Raw genomic sequence first — 15,856 nt, forward strand, 5'->3', positions numbered from 1 at the left:
TTAGCAGAGCGTATCTAGGACCCTGGGGGAGCTCCTGAAATCCTTTTCTGTGCTCTTGAAAATCCCAGAATTGAACTAGCTGAATGAACCCTTAGTTTGGCTCCAGGAGAAGGCAAACAAGAGGAACATCAATCAATACCTACCTTTCCATCAGCGTAAGGAATTTGGCCATCTTAAGAAAAAAAGAGAAAAATAAAATATTCTGATAACTACAATTAAATGTTTTCCTCACTACAGATCAATACATCCTCAATTCAGTATAGGGATGAATGGATCTGAACAGTCCTGGGTGGAGGGGATAGACCAGGGTTTCTCCGCCTCGGCACTATTGACATTTTGGACTGGATAACTCTTTGTTGTTGGAGGCTGTCTTGTATATTGCAGGATGTTCAGCAGCAGCCCTGGCCTCTACTCATAGATGTCAGTTGTGACAGCCAAAACTGTTTCTAGACATTGCCAAATGTCCCTTTGGGAGCAAAATTATCCCTGCCTGAACCACTGGGATATACTTATGGTAAGAATGTGGGACAGTTGAATTTTTATAATTTTCATCATTTCGAATCCTGAAGTTGTAAAGATTGTAAAGCAAAAGGGCTGACATTTAATATCACAGAACTTTGATATTCTCTAGACAAGTGTCAGGAACACTTTGTTTTTTACTTCTTTAAGGGAAGTACTCTAGAATACTAACACAGAGTAATAAACAGAAAACTCCATCTCAATTTTTGAAAAGTCTGAATTATTCAGTTTTTCAATATGATTTTATTTCAAATTCGGCAGAGTGAGTCCTTCAGTTACCTCTTTGTTGAATGATGATTTGCAATGCATATCAGTTATATATTAATAGTTATATCCAAAGAGCTTTAAGGTCTTTGAAAACAATTTCTTCTCTTAAGTGCTTAGTTCTTGTTGATATTATTGATATATATGATACTCTCTATTGCTGAATAAAAGCTTTGGTAAACAGATGTTAAATATTATTAGGACCTTGTCTAATTATGGTCAGCTGGGTCAGAGGATTGTTTATTCCGAAAAAGGAACTTCTTTCCCATAATGATGAAGTTTTCATAGTGTATGTATCTCATATTCATTCATTCGGTTAAAGTAAGTAGTTACTGACACTTACTAGGTGCTCTGCCCTGGGGGTATAATGATCCACATGACAGGCTCAGGGAGCATGCTGGTGGTGTTAGGTGGAAAGGACACTGTTGAGCCACCAGTAGTGGCAAGTTCTTAGTTCTGATCTGAGACCTTTGGAGGGACATCTATTAAATGAGATAGGTAGATTAATTGAAAATGGCTGCCCAGAGCACTTGATGATGAGGCTCCATCTTCCCTCAATGGCAGAGAGGGCTGTCACTGATTATTGGCATCTGCCATGGGAAACAGATGGCACCCACATGAATTTGCCATCACTGAATTCCTAAGGCTTCAGATTCTATGATTTGCAACCTATCTCCCTTCCCACCTTGGTATTGTTTAGCATGGGAGAGCAAGGTTATTTAAGTTTTTACTTCAGAAACAGGCTTCCTTTTCCCTTATCCTCCACTTCTAATTCTCTTGGTCCTAGAGAAGAATTGTAAATTATTCCACAATATAATTCCCCCAAAGGTTAGTTTGCAATATTCTCTGATATCTTGTTCCATCTTTGAAAAGATCCAATTAGACAAAATTTGACCTCCGTTCATTCAAGGCCTTTTTGGGTAAATGATTTTCCAGGACAGTGAGAGATGACTGTTTTCTTAATTTTGAATAGATGAAAATAGACACCAATCAACAAACCTTTGGCTAAGGAGAAAAATCTTTTAAACTCACATTTTGCTTCAATTACATTGAGGACAAAGGAGCACATTGCACCCTGTGCATGAATAGATGCTTCATTATTCAAAACAAGCATCAAAGAGCATTCCGTCCCCTATAGAAAATATGCAATCACTGTTTAATTCAATGGTAGGATGCAAATTTAAATTCCCAGAAGGGGAAGACTGTTAATGCCATTTAAATTGGTTGTAAATTACAGATAATACGCTTGAGACCCCCGAATACAGATTAGTGGAGTATTGCTTTAGGAATTCAATTCTAGTTTGAACTTATTGTGTATTTATCTATGAAAAATAAAGCCATGAAGGCTTGTTTACAGCTACATTTTATTGCCTATCTTTTTTATTTCTGAAGCAAATATTTCACTTTTAAATGCCATGGAGATGGTTCAGCATACTATAAGGAAATGCCATGATGTTAAAGACAGATTAACACTCTCAGAGGCAGTTCCTTATTAAAAAACAAACAAACAAAACAAACCTAACACAGGGACACTACAACGGAATTTAATCAAGATATCACACTAGCTGACTCTTCTATCTCTTTACCTCGTTTCTATTGGTGTTCCTGCAGTTTAAAAATCCCAGAGTCACAAGACAATCATGAGTTTCAGAAATTAGGGGCTGTGATTATCTCTTGCTGCTAAAGTATATCAGCCACTTAGAGGTTGTTTCTCATTTTCACAGATTAACTAATCATGAGTGAGATGCCTGATGGGTGAGTTTTTGTTGGAAGAATTATTCCTTAAAAACAAGAGCTTTTCAGAAGGAGAGAGTGTCAGATAAAAATGGACACTTCTCAGCCAAGGTTTCAGAGTTCCCAGCTTGAAGAGTAGAAATTTCCCCCCTGGTTCATAGAAGTAAAAAACAGTTCCTCCCTTGATGTGGTTTCATGTCTCAGGTAGGAAATAGGTTACTCAGGGTGATACAAATAAATCAGCTTTGAGCTCGTGTTCTCTCCTCTGGCAGCCTATGGGGTGTGTTTTTATTTTGTGTGTGTGTGAAACTGAAAGATATAAAAAAAATTGCCATTGATATATACACACAGAATGGAGCCAAGCTACAGAACAATGGAGGAATGCCTAATTCATTATGCCAGAAAATGGATTGTTACCATCAATACCACATGGAGTTAATCATTTCCAAAGAACTATAATGCCAAGTTATCCATAACACTGCACCTAAATGGAATAATGTTTTATTTTTTCTTTGATCTGTCAAAGGTGCTTCAAGCTTTGCCAGGACCTTAGTGACACTATCAACATTTCATTGTATAGTTCCTATGAATTACGCAGACCTTGTGATATCCCTGAGGTTAACTGGATTTTTAAAATCCCTGGTGTTATCTTTTTTACTTGTCATTTGTTTATGCTTTGTAAAATAACACAGAACCTGCCCCCTGTTTCTTTTTTTGGCTATTGGCAATTAGCTTAAACAGAAGTTTTTTTCCCTCTATACCTAAGGATAAGGATGAAAACAGCTAGTTGAAACCAAAAGCTTCAAAAAAAGGTGGTTGAAATTCAGGTAATCTCTGCCCATGTTAGGAGACTCTGACAAAATGTGTGTGTGTGTGTGTGTGTGTGTGTGTGTGTGTGTGTGTGTGTATTAGTAGTGGGGGTGGGATCTCTCTGCATTTTCCTTGATATGATCTAGGTTAGAATAGTCCTGATGCACACAAAGTAAATGAGGAGACTCTGGATTTTGTTCTTAAATCTTCGGTGCTCTGAGCATTTATACATCTTATCAGATGAGACTGGAGACTGGCCTCCAGCCCAAACTGTCCGCCTGTACCAGCAAGGAGTGATCAGCACAGCAATGGCCATTTATCTTTTGGCTCTGTCCTGGGGGGGGGGTGGGGTTTGGGACACGCACACTCTGTCTGAGAGAAGCCATGGGCCAGTGTTCCAATATGGTGGGTGAGCAATGCCAGCTTGCTCTACATCCCCCATAACCTTACCTCCAGTCCCCCAAGCTAACAAGAACATGGAGGCAGGGCAGAACAAGTGCCAGACTGGGGGCCAGGCCACCGGGTTCTTGTCTGACCTCTGTTATCATCTTTATCAGCTCTCTGGATCTCAGTTGAGAGTTATGAGTTTCCTCGAAAACAAGGAGGGTCATTCATTTTAACTAACATTTGGTGAGCACTTAACATATACTCTGCCTTGGATCCTGGACAAAAATAAAAGTAAGGCAGGATTCCTTTCCTCAAGGGGTTTAAGGTGAAGAACCAGGGCAGATATAGACAAACTTGTAGACAGATAATAGCAATTGAATGTGGTAAGTTCTTAACCCTAGTATAAACAGTACTGTCAAAGCCTAGAGGGGGAACCACCAGGTCGATTTAAGATCGCTTCCACATAGCCATTAAAAGCATATACTTTCAAGCCAGACCACTTGGGTTCAAGACCTGGATTTGCCTTTATAGGCTGTGTGACCTTGAGCCAGTTCTTTGACCTCTCTGTGTCTCATTTTTCTCATCTTTCAAATGAAGGTGATAATCATACCTACATCTTCATATTATTCAAGCAGTTACGACAGTGCCTGGCATGTAATGGGCCCTACCTATATTCATATATTATGGTAATGTTCTGGAATTCTTACAAGTCCATGGGGCTGCAAAGGAACTACTGAATGAAAGGGAATCCTTAATTTAAAAAAATGAAATGCATTTCATAGAGAATGAAGATGAATAAGCATATTCCGTGCTTATTAGGAATCAGTTGGTTCACTAACATCCCTGCTCCCCTGAATGCCCATAAGTCAGGCCCAGGCTGCCAAATAGTTTTTGGCATGGTTAGGGGTGTTCTGCATTAAGACTAGGGAAGGACCGTTCTTTGATCTGCATTGGGCTCCTGGGAACACACACAGAGAAGCTAAGCATCCCCTTGCCCACCAGGCTCAGGCCAACCGTGGGAGAGAACAGTCAGCCTCGCTGACTCCAGTGCCTGAGAGGGAAAACAGGGTGGGTGGGTCTTTGTGCTGGGAAGTTGCAATGAAGGCAGAACATGGCCCTGGCAGGAATGAGAGCCAGGCGGGGGCTAATGTCAGCAGGCTCAGGCCAAGTGCAGGCAGCTGTGGGCTTCTGGGGACGGTCCTTCCGGGAAGTGGGAGTCCAAGCGAGAAAGGACAGAGACGCTGCAGACTGGGCTGGGGTTTTGATAAAGAATTTGGGAGTAAGGAGACCACGTTAGTTAAGTAGTGAGAAGTTCAGGAAGATAAGTCACAGGCAGCACACAGCTGAGACATGCATGGAGCAGAGATGGTCAGACTCATGGGAACAGGGATGCACTAGGAGATATTTAATAATCAGCTCCCTTCGGGGAAGAAAGGCCGAGAGGGGACTCCTTTCTAGAAACCTGCTGATTTCCCTAGTATAAATACTGCTGCTGCTGCTGCTGCTACTAAGTCGCTTCAGTCGTGTCCAACTCTGTACGTATAAATACGAGTCAGCTGTGGCTGACTTCAAGCTACCAGTGTGCTGTCACTAGACACGGAGTTGGAAAGAGTTGCAGGGTGGCACCCTATTGTACATGCTTCCCTCCCACCCCCCGAAACACACAACAGAGATACAGGTAACCTCAAGTGCCAGGAGAAGAGTAAAATGGCATAAATGGGTTAAGGAATTATGAGTTTTGAGTTTTTCTTGCCTTTCTTTGAACATAATTTATTTAATTATAAATTTCTACAATTTCATTTAAAAAAATGGCCATCATTTATAATGGGCTTCCAAAATTCCTGAAAATTTAACAGTTGGCTTTTGAAAGCTGCTTCAAGCTGGCTCTAAAGCATATCAATTTTCTTCATGATAAGCTAGGAGCCCCCTTATCATCATGCTGTCTAGATCACAGGGTTCTTGTGAGGATCAGGAAAGTATGTGAAAGCCTTTCAGGAACTGTAAGCAGGATATAAATATTATATACAAATAAAAATTGTTCTCAGGAGAAGGGTATAACCTAGTAGTTGAGAAGGCAGTTTCTGGGGCCAGGCTGCCTAAGTTGAAGCCTGACTCTACTCTTTTTCAGCTGTGTGACCTTGGGCAGATCCTTGCCCTCTCTGAGCCTCAGTTTTCTCATCTGTAGAATTTCTGAGAGGCTTAACTGAGTTAATATTGTAAGGCACCTGGAACCATGTCTAGCACACGCTGTTAGTCACTCAGTCGTGTCCAACTCTTTGCAACTCCATGGACTGTATCCTGCTAGGCTCCTCTGTCCATGGAATTCTCTAGGCAAGAATACTGGAGTGGGTTGCCATTTCCTACTCCAGGGGATCTTCCCAAGCCAGGGATTGAACCTGGGCCTCCTACATTACAGGCAGATTCTTTACCATCTAAGCTACCGAGCACACGGTAAGCACCATTTAAACACTGACTAAAACTGTTTTCAACTTGAATATCAGTAAGCCCGCAATTCTTCCAGAACCAGAAAGTCTTTTAATTGGGGAACCCAAGAGCCTGGCCTCCGCTCTGCTGCTTGGTTTTAAAGGGACAGCTCTCCTCTATGGTAATAGAATTGCTACTTTGCTAACAGCCAATGCTTTTTAGATAATGAACCCTGAGGCGTATTGTGGAGATAAAGATGCTGTTAGAATCAGATTCCATGGCCACTCACCGCAGTAGTGGGGGGTGGCAGGGGAAGCAGAGAACGGGGAGAGCTATCTTATTACATGCCTGGCTGGCTCAATTACTTCAGTCCTGACCTAGGCAGAGCCCCACAGTTCCAGGGACCATTAGCTGCCCTGCAGAACCTGTGTCTCGTTTTCTATCTCAGGACAGGAAATGGAAGCAAAGCCTGTTCCCCACAGGCCCCAGGGCTGCCCAGGGTAAGAAGGTAGACAGACGGGTTGAGAGAGCTGGAGGACAGCTCAAGGCAGGAGACAGGAGCCATGGCTGCCACTCCTTCAGGGAGTCTGGGATGTGAGGCAGAAAGTTCTCAGGCAAAGTCAGGGACAGATTTGGTTGTGGGGGTGGAGAGGAAGGTGGTCGGGAAGGTGGTCAGGGTGTCCTCGTCAGGGACAATGCAGTCAAATGCCATGAAACGAGAGTAGAAAGGCAGAGGCAAAGAAGAGTTAGTCTACAGGGAGAAAAAGTCAAGGTAGGCTGCTTGGGCCAGGTTTTTCCAACGAAGGCACTGGCAACCATTGCAAGAGTCCTGACTCCCATGGAGTGGGTCAGAACCAGCATTCCCTCTTTCTTAGCAAACTACAAAAAGGCATATACTAGACATAACTAGTGTGACAGAGACTGCCTGGGTGCTCATCGATCCCACTTCCTCTTCCTTGGGTGCTCAGACTGTGTTTCACGGTGGCCCTTCCAGTTAGGGTGGAGCCTGGTTATTAGTTTCTGGCCATCGAGTGCAGGCAAAAGTCAGATAAGCCATGAAATCCCCTGAAGACTCTGTGTGTGTGTCTCCCTATCTCTGTTTCTCTCCTCCTCTCGCTCCTATCTACCACAATCCTGTGTTGAAGATGGTGGCATCATAATATGGAAAGAGCCTGGATCCCTGGAGTAGGAAGGAGGCCACTAAGCAGAGCTGCCTGATCTGTACTGGGCTAGGACATGAGCATGAGAGAAACTTTTATTTTGTGAAGCCACTGAGATCTGGGGTTTAGCTCCTAAGCATTGCCCTGACTAATAAAAATAACAAAATGAATTGGAATGGAATGGAAAGGAAGGAATATAATGGACTAAATTAGAATGGAATGGAATACAATAGAATAGAAACTATCAGAGTGCACTGCAGTTAATAAAAAGTAAATTTGTTGAAACGTTTCAGCTCATATATGTACTACTTCTCAATATAAGTTTTATTTTTTGCTGAAGGAAGAAGTTAAAAGTTTTGAAAATCACTGCCTTAGAGCTAGAAGGAGGTTTGTGGGGTTTGATAGAAGAATAAGCTTTAGGTAAGATGGGGGTTGTATATTTACTACCACCCCTTTAAGGAAGGTGCTGTAGACTGGCTCAGTACCCCTTCTTCTACCTAGTTATGGTAGAAGATTTTTATTTGTGCCTCCCCATCTCCTTTCTCTTCCACTGGGAGAGCATTTCAGTCTTAGTCCAGATAGTTTGTCTGGGGCTGGCTCTACTGAGATCAAGGTAGGGGACACGTGTATGAAGCCTGGAAAATCAGTGTTTCATTCCTGGAGGCACAGTGGTGGTTCAGGAATGAACGCAGGACCCAAGTTGGTCCACTCAGAGCTGAAACTGGGACTTTGCCTGGAGTGATAAAAGGAAGTACTTTGTTTCCCCTGGTTTTGGAGTGGGGATATAAATCTGAAATTGCTGACGGCCATCCTGCCATCACAGGGCAGAACTTGCCAGAGAATAGAACCATCACTGAAGAAGGCAGAGCTAGAGATCAAACAAGACCAAGTCCCAATGACATCATTTGAATCCCTAGATCTAGCCATGCCTGAAGTCATCCTTGTAGTTTATAGTTGAGTCAAGAAATTTAGTTCTTGGCTTCTATCAGATTGGGTTGAGTTTTTGACAGTTGTAACTGAGCGTCCTGAAGCTGTGGTCTTCCACATTTTTAAGATGTCTCTTCCTGGGTAAAATGGGCCTCAGAAAAGAATTAAAGTGGAAAACAGCTGGTCCTCAGGCTCCTCCAGGCTTTGCCAAGGAACAGTGGTTTCAATCACAGAAGAATCAAGCTTCCACATATGGAAAAACTATAAGGTAAAATCAAGGAGAAACTCTTTTTTATTCTTGTTTTCTGTTTTGAGAGGATGAAGAACAGATGAATGCCATTACAACTACTAATATATTTCTCTTCATTTATTCAACAAACATTTATTGAACACCTTCCATGTGCTGAAACCTATGTTAGGCCCTGGAGACAACATTGAGTAATAACAGAGCAGATTCTTTTTAAGAGCTCACTATGTGTCAAGCACTGTTCTAGGAACTTTATGCTTATTAGTGTTATTTGCCTTTTACATCTACCCAGGCAGATAACTATCACTATCTCCCATTGTATAGATGAGAAAACTGATGCACAGTGAGGTTAAGTTAGGAAGAAGCAGAACCTGTGTTGAACCTTGGGATGCTGACTTCAGGTCTGAGTCTTAAAACCACTGAACCACATTGCCATGGTCCTTACTCACTCTAAGCTCGTAGTAGTTTCTACAAAGGACCATCCCCAAAGTCTTCCAGGCTCTCTAGTCTGAATTAGAATTTACTTTATCAAAGTCTGACTTTGACTTGAACTGCAGCATCACTTGATGAATTCCAGGTGCGGCTCAACTTACCTTTGTGAAATTGATCTATTAACTCTTAGTATATGTGACCCTAGGTGGGGAAGGGAGGATAAAAGGTCACTTAGAAACACAGTTTAGTCTAATGGTTAAGAGCATAGTTCGGGGACTCATCCTAGACACTGGATTCAAATCTCTACTCAGCCATTTTCTAGCTGTGTGACCTTGCAGAAGTTACTGACCCTCTCTGAGCTTCTGTCTCTTCATCTTGGAGATGGGGTTAATGATTCCAGTTCGTCTGGTGGTTGCACAACTGGAATAAAGTAATGAAGTGCCTGGGGCAGAGTCAGCACCCAGTAAATGCTAGTTTGTTATAGCTCTTCCTCTTTGGCTCCCAGCCCCCTATTTGTTACAGGAGGAGTTGGGCAAGATGGTCTCTGAGGTCTCTGCTGGCATATGTTTATGTGACTAGAATTTTCCAAATGCTGATTTGGGAATGGCAGATTCCCATTGTCATGGTTTTTCTTCTTAAAGAATCTTTTTCTGTTGTGTCTCAATAAAATTGGGCTTTTTGTGCTAGTTTGCAACCACAGGAGCTTTAAGCCTTTCACATGACATCATAAGTTGGTGCCCATAAAAGCGATGAAACACCATATACCAAAGCAATGAGGAAGAGAATTCCAGGGACCGATGGCTCTAATCCAAATCTGGACATTCTCCAGGGGAGGAGGGGTGGCTTCCTGTTCCTTGACTCCTCTAACAATTCTGAAGACATCCCACCCCCAAGCTAGAGGAGGTAACATTGGAGGTGGAGTATGGAGTAAGCAAGAACAGGGGAGGGGAAAGGAAAGATAGCAGGATGGGGAGGGATGGGGGGAGGGGAAAGAAGTAGAAAGACTAGAAATCATCTAGGAGAATACAGAGAAAGAGGAGCTGGGCAAGCAGACTGGGGAAGTCAGCTCAGACCTCACCATGAAATGTTCAATCTGTTCTGGTAGAACTTGATTTCTAAAATGGTCTATGGGAAACCATGCAACAAATTCAAACATAGGACTGTATCCGCCTGAAGAAGAATGAATGACCATAGAATGCTCCTTGAGAGCACAAGTATCATAATACCTTTGACCTTATTTTCCACTCTGCAGGTCTTTTACAAACTGTGATTTCTTTTATTGCTGCTGCTGCTGCTAAGTCGCCTCAGTCATGTCCGACTCTGTGCGACCCCATAGACGGCAGCCCACCAGGCCCCACTGTCCCTGGGATTCTCCAGGCAAAAACATTGGAATGGGTTGCCATTTCCTCCTCCAATGTATGAAAGTGAAAAGTCAAAGTGAGGTCGCTCAGTCGTGTCCAACTCCTAGTGACCCCGTGGACTGCAGCCTACCAGGCTCCTCCATCCATGGGATTTTCCAGGCAAGAGTACTGGAGTGGGGTGCCATTACCTTCTCCGGATTTCCTTTATTATTGAAACACAAAACCAAATGCAATGCAAACAAAAATAGGTAAAAATGACTAAATGTCTATATTCCTCAGAGTGACCCTCTCCAATGGGATGAATTTTCCTTCCTCTCATTTATCCATTGCTCTATCTACCAATCACTCATGGGGCATCTACTCTGTGCCATGTCCCAAGTTAGATGATAGGGATTCAGAGAAAACTATGACACAGTTCCTACCCTATAAAAAAGTAAAAATGTGGTGCCTGTTTTGATACTCTTCCCATCTAGAAGTGGGTGACCATATCAATTCTCCTTGAATCTTATCTGGTTCTAATGACTCACTTATAACCAATAAAATGAAGTAGAAGTAACACATAAGGTTAAGTTATAAAAGGTGATACAGTTTCTGCCTTGCTTCCTGGAGCATTCACACTGCTATAAGAGAAGTCCTACCATCGTGACCCCACCATGGTGTGAGGAAGCCCAAACAGGTACACAGAGAGGCCATGTGTATATGTTCTGATAAACGGATACACCAGCCAACAGCCAGGACCTACTGCCAGATATGGGTGAAGATCCTCCAGGTGCTTCTAGCCCCCAGCTAATCAGTCACCTCTAACCACTGAGTTTTCCTAACTTAGGCCCCAAACAACATGAAGCAGAGGCAAGGCATCCCCACTGTGCCCTGTTTGAATTACTGACTCACAGAACCCATCCGTGGGCATAATAAGAGTGTTGCTTTATGTTGCTAAGTTTTGGGATAATTTGATATACAGCAGTAGTAGTAACCAGAATACTTTGTAGTGACTGTTAAAGTCCCAAATAAACATGAAAACACAGTTATTCAATTAAACCACCATGGTCATCATCACCAGAGGTGTTCATCACTCACCCATTTGTGATATTCACTGGCACTTATGCATAGATTTTAAAGAGAGTTACTGTCCTCAGGAAGTTGACAGCCTAAGATGGGCAGACCCACTCAAGGAACTTAACACTTGAGAACTGGAATGTGTCAAAGGGACTAAAACTCTGGCCCTTCAAGGTTTATCAACACTGACTTTACTTTTCAGTTTTAGATCTATAATCCAGTTGATCCACTTGGCACTGGTATTTGTACTTGGTGTATCAGTGGCCAAGACACAGTATGGTTTACATATGTCTACCCATTAATCCAACACCATTCTTTGCAAAGATCATCCTTTTCCCATTGTTCTGTCATGAATCATTTTTCATAAATCAAGTGCTTACATCCCTGTTCTGGATACTTGATTCTGATTCATTGATCTCATTGATTTTCTTAGTGCCAAAACCCACAATGTTTTATATATTAGAGCATTGTAATAAAGCATAATTTCTAACAGTAAAAAAGAAGGTTTATCAATGCAACAACCTAAAAATGACAACAAAAACCCTTCTCATTCTCATACCATGATTCAGGAATATGCCAACTACTTAAACTCAATTCCATATTCCATCAGCAATATGGGAGCAGAAACCAGTCAGATGATTTTAATCATCACACCAAAATGCTACAGTTACAGGTGTTTGCTGGCCTCCACGCTTGTCTCTTACAATTCCAGGGTCCATTCAGAGCTGTTAGCTCACCTTTGTGTCTTTTACGTCCTGATGGGTGACCCCAGAAGCAGATCCAGGGACAAAAATTCAAATGCAAGTTGGTTATTTGGAAGGCAGTCCCAGGAAACACTGTTGGGAAAGTGAAGTAGTTAGAAGAGAAGGGAAGGGAGCCATAGCTGCATGTGATAATAAGCAAGGGGCTGTCATGGGCTCCTGGAGATCAATCCCAGGGGCGTCTGGAGGAGAATATTGATCATGTTGCAGAGTTATCCTGCTGGTGGGATGACGAAGCTAGGGTATTTCTCCACTAACAATTTGTCATCGTTTGAGGCCTGCTCTCAGGGGCACTGACTCTGCAGCACTTCCATCTTGCCCTGAGCACCAGCTAAGTGTGTTCTCCTGGACAGTTACAGATGTTTGCAACAAGCAGCCTTGGGAGTGTAGAGGGAGGAGGAGGATATGTGGGGATGTCAATAAGTTCTGTTACGGGTGCCTATAATCACAGGGAGGGCAGCCAGGTCCACCCTCAGGAGAGTCTTCAGTCCTGAGTTCAATGGAAATGCACTGCTCTTTTCATTTGGGGTATTGAGGTGCACATGTCAGGAGGCCGGATTTTAAAAAACTTTTTCTTTATGTCTCATTCAAAGTGCAAATCACATTATCACTTGAACTTCGGCATCTCTTCTAGCTTGTAGCTGGGTGGATGGTGAGGTAATACATGGCATGGCTGGGGTGTAGGCTTTAGTATCCCCGCCATTTCCTTCCTCCAAAGCCACTTTTTTGGGGGCTGCTTGGTCAATTAATTTATTGCTGTCTTAATCCAAAAAATCTTCATAGAAAAGTGTGATTTGCTTTACCAGCTCTCAGCAGCCCATTCCTGAGTGCTAAGGAAGCTTGCCTTCCAAGCTATTCAATCTCTGTTCTGGGCAAGTGACAGTTTGGGATGGTCCTCTTCTTTTTAACCTCTTTCTTAAGTTTCTTATCATAGACTGATTCTCTCATATAGCAGCATGAGCTTCCTCATACCTCTCCTCCATCATGTCTGGAGTTACGTTGTTCTTTATGTATTAAGAAAATTATTTCTTATAAGCATCTTCATCTTCTTCAGTTAGGTAATGCATGTCATCTACAATGGTTTGAGCCAGGATGTGATTCTGGACTACTCCTGCATTGAATTCCTTGCTTTCTGAATCATAACCAGGGAACCATTAGGTACTATGAGGGATAAACAAACCTCCATCCACAGCACCCTTCAGGATCCCCAAAATTTTATTTCTAGTGTTAGATCTGGCAAGATCCTGCATCCAAATATGAGGTGAAGGCACCAGGTTGACCATCAATGCTTTCCATGTTGTATTCATCGCTGGACATCTCCACATGGCCTCATAGATCTTGTCCATGCCAAACTGATCGAGAAGCCTTTGGACCATCTGTGGACCAGTACAATGTGCTGCAGCATAATTTGTCAGGTCAGCCTTCTCGCCAGACTTCGGGAGTTCATGGGCATTAGCTGCACAGACTGTCATATCTCCTTATACACGGGCATAAGCAATCTGGCAAATGATTGTTGGTGATATGAACTCATCTTGTATTAGGATGTATTATACTTATTTTTGTCCTGGATTACCAAGCGTTTCCTGGCATAGTAGTCAGTCTTACTATCTTGTCTTCTTCTAAGTTTCATTTGGTACCTTTCGAAGTAGGTCTTATTCTTTACAACCTTGACAAACCCCATCCTGCAGAACAGAGACCCATGTCTGCAGCTCACTATAGATCTGCAGCCTCCAATGCCACTTTGAACAAACACACAGATACCATGGAGCAGCCAGATGATTGCTAGCTAGTGTAGCCAGATATGTCTCCTAGCGCACCGCAGTCCCTGTAGGACAGAGTGCCATGCCAGAGCTGCCGCTCCTCAGAGACCTTGGGCCAGGGCTGGGCAAACCAGTGAGACTGAGAGTCACCTGAGGCATGTGTATAAAAAGCGGTTCTTGGGCTGCACTCCTGAGACGCTGATTCAGGAGGTCTGGAGTAGGACCTAGGAATCTACATTTTTGACCAGACTCCCAGGTGATTCAAAGTAAAGTCCAGAATGTTCAAAGAACAGACTCCTTATCTACAAACTGCACAACAAGAGAAAGTATCAGTAGACCTTAGTTAAAAACAGGGTGGAGGGGGGATCCTGAAAGTTTAACTCTCCATTACCTCGGATGAATATTCCTACCTCCTACATGCATGCTTGCTCTTGGGGAAAAGGGATGTTGTGTGGTGGCTCCACACTCCTCCACACGCCTTCAAGATGAATATGACATATCCATGTTTGCTCTATTAAAAGACACTAAGCAAATGGGAAAGGTCTACATCAACCCTGGCTTAGAATTCAGGTCATTCCCAGCCTCTGAAGAGAAGACTAGACAACTTCATATGAATAATAAACTCTCTGGAGACCCTTAGTTCCACCCAGTAATTTTCAATGCTCAGGACAGGCATGATCCATTGTCTCAGATTTCCAGCCCTATGCAGAATCCTACAGCCGCCCCCACTCCAAGATTTTTAGTTGCCTTGGCGTTAACATGGTTTCGTTGGACGTCAACTTCTCAGGAAATATAAATTGAGCTAGAGAAGAGCTGCTTCTCAGTATATATGTGTGTGTATATATAAACAGGATCTCCTTATTCCTATGCCATAAATTAGGCTGTTGGAAAGGAAGATGGTAGCTCTCTTAGGTCATCAGGATATGCTTTGGGACTGTACTTATGCAACAGGAGAAAGGCAGTTACTTAATAAATCTCAGAAGGGGCTTTCATTCAGCTTCCTCCATCCACCGATTTGATTCTGTTCACTTCATGATGTACTTCTATATTTGTATTCACCATCTAGCATGCGCTCTTTACTTTTGCTTTCACTTCAATCTGCATCCATGAATTGCCCATAGATACTCAGATCTCTAAATCATAGGGTGAATTAAGGTCATGGATTCAATTGGGAATATGACATTGAAGGTGAATTTCTTAGAGCAGCTCTTCATAATAGTTTGAAAGGCTCCCAGGCCTATATGAAATGCCCACAAAAGTGTGGACCCTCTTCCCATAAAAATACAGCTACAGACAGCATTTTGCATACAATTGTGTAGAAATCCACAACTCATACCAAAAAAAATATATAATAATCCCAATTAGACATAAGAGGCTATGGTGGGAGGAAGAGGAGGGGCAGAAAAATGAAGAAGGGCGGGTTTCAGGTAAGCATCTCTGTGTTGATTAAAGTGACATAACACTAGCTACTGTAACAAACAACCCTGCAAACTTAATAGTGACTTGTGGGTGTTCCTGGTCAGTGACTAAGTGACTTTGCCATGGCAAGTGAGTGACTCAGGCTTCTTCCACCCTGTAGTTCTACCATCCCCCCTAGCCTCAGTCCTGTGCAAACAGCCAGCAGGAGGAGAAAGACCATGGATAACGTACATTTACTTCTTCAAAATCCCATCCCGGAAGTGCTGCCTCTCACCTCCAGTCTTATTTCGTTGATGGGAACTGGTTACAGGGCCACATATGGATGGAAATGGGGATGGAGAATGCACACCCTGTCTGGGTAGCCATGCCCTAGCAAAAACGCCATGGAAAGGGGAGCATGAGATTTGGTAGGCAGAAAGCTGTATCTCTTCCTAAGCATTGCATGGGCTTCCCTGGCAGCTCAGTGGCAAAGAATCCACCTGCCAACGCAGGAGATGCAGGTTTGATCCCCGGGTCAGGAAGATCCCCTGCAAAAGGAAATGGCAACCCCTCCAGTATTCTTGCCTGGGAAGTCCCATGGACAGAGGAGCCTGGT

The 15,856-nt window shown here is 43.0% G+C and overlaps 1 pseudogene; it reads right to left on the reverse strand.

The window, feature by feature from the left end:
• Positions 1-12,881: 12,881 nt before the first annotated feature.
• On the reverse strand, positions 12,882-13,763 carry LOC109555112 (large ribosomal subunit protein uL18-like; annotated as a pseudogene).
• Between the last annotated feature and the right edge of the window lie 2,093 nt (positions 13,764-15,856).

Source organism: Bos indicus, chromosome X (genome assembly GCF_029378745.1).
Source record: "Bos indicus isolate NIAB-ARS_2022 breed Sahiwal x Tharparkar chromosome X, NIAB-ARS_B.indTharparkar_mat_pri_1.0, whole genome shotgun sequence".
Classification (NCBI taxonomy): domain Eukaryota; kingdom Metazoa; phylum Chordata; class Mammalia; order Artiodactyla; family Bovidae; genus Bos; species Bos indicus.